Below are 1,684 nucleotides of genomic sequence, written 5' to 3'. Positions count from 1 at the left end.
ACATTTGTTCACAGCCTTCCAAAGTCAGGCAGAATGAAAGAAAAAATTCCACCTAGCAAAAGGAGAGAAAAGGAATGGAGAAGATCAGGTTAGAGAGCGGAATATGTGGACAACGTAGTGGATCGGCCCAGGTCACTGGCATGTGTTTGGGCGTCTACCAACAGAGGTCTGGGTACTTAAACTGTTTTTCTAAAATTACATGACGCTTTTCTCTTGGTATTGTGCTACCTCTCTCATTTATTTTACACATCGTCTTGGGTTTGGTTGCTGTGATTAGGCATTATCCAGTCATTTCTGAGTCACAGTGATCCTGTGCAGAACCAAATGACACACCACCCTGTCCTTCTCACACTGACGGTTAAGCTTAAACCAATTGAAGAAGCCACTGTGTCCATCCATTCTGTCCAGGGCTCCTCATTTCTCACTGCTTGTAGTCCTTGTCTTGTTATCCTTGTCTTGAAGGAGCGCTTCGGTTGGACTTCTTCAAGATACATTTGTTTGATATTTTGGCAGGCCATAGTACTTTCAAAATTCTTCTCCAGGTAACATGTTCCAACTATAGTTGGGGATTAATTTCTCATAAATCTTTATAGTTTATTAGTGCTGAAAGAAAAGAAGAGAAAAGTAAGTTGTATGCTGTACTTCCCAGCAGATTTAAACTTTCCTTGTGATATTGTTTTGTTTTTCATACTTCTTGCAAGTTTCCTCTCACCCAGTGAAGACTCTTGCCCACTACCCTTAAATGCGCTCATGAACCACCCGCCACAGTCCATATCAGAAATTACCAGTCCCTGCCTATCATAATAACATTGTTCAAATCATTTTGTTCTCTTCACCAGGTAAAACCCTTCCTAAGTACTCTTTAAGCTTCAGCTCAAAACCTTAAGACTTGATAGCTCATATGGTCATTAGTTGCTTTTGCCTACTCTGATATATTCCTATAAACTCTATTGTTTACTCCAAGCAATTTATAATGTGTAGCTATTGTTTTGTGTTTTGCATTAACTTTTATTTGTGATGATTTTTTAAAACACCATTATGATTGTGAATTTTGAAGAATAATTATTCAGTTCTTATGTATTTATACCAAAGGATGGATTGTGAAAGGGTGTGTAGAGGTATTTTGCCTTGTTTATTAAAAGAAAATATTTAACTCATCTTATGCAAATATATAACTACAGCAAAGGAAGACAAAACAAAATAAATGAAGGAGTTGCTGACAAGACCAATAGAAACATAGATACAAAATTAATCAAAATTGAATACATGGAATAAAAACTGAAAATTTCTGAATTCTTGCTAGAAATAGAGAACATATTTACATATAAAAGTAGGGAGGTAACATTACATGTGAGTTGATTCAATGTTTTTAAGATTTATGCCAATTCTTAATTAAAAAATAATCACAGAAATTTATTCACAGAGCACAAGAAACATTCATGCTATGATCCCTAATGACATATAATGCTGTATAATCTAGTAAATAATATCGATGAAGCCTTATACAGTATACAGGAACACTTATAATAATTTAATTTGATTTTTAAATACTTATTTAGTTCAATGAAAGTAAACATAGGCAGAATGGGAATAATGGTATTAGTTAATGTGACAGAGACAAGGTACAGGATTTTCTTGATAGATTTCTCTAAGTGAAAAATATATTACAGAATACCTAGTTTAT

The sequence above is a fragment of the Tenrec ecaudatus genome, chromosome 2, assembly GCF_050624435.1.
Source record: "Tenrec ecaudatus isolate mTenEca1 chromosome 2, mTenEca1.hap1, whole genome shotgun sequence".
Classification (NCBI taxonomy): domain Eukaryota; kingdom Metazoa; phylum Chordata; class Mammalia; order Afrosoricida; family Tenrecidae; genus Tenrec; species Tenrec ecaudatus.
The sequence above is the reverse complement of the archived record's forward strand: the minus strand, read 5'-3'. Positions refer to the sequence as shown.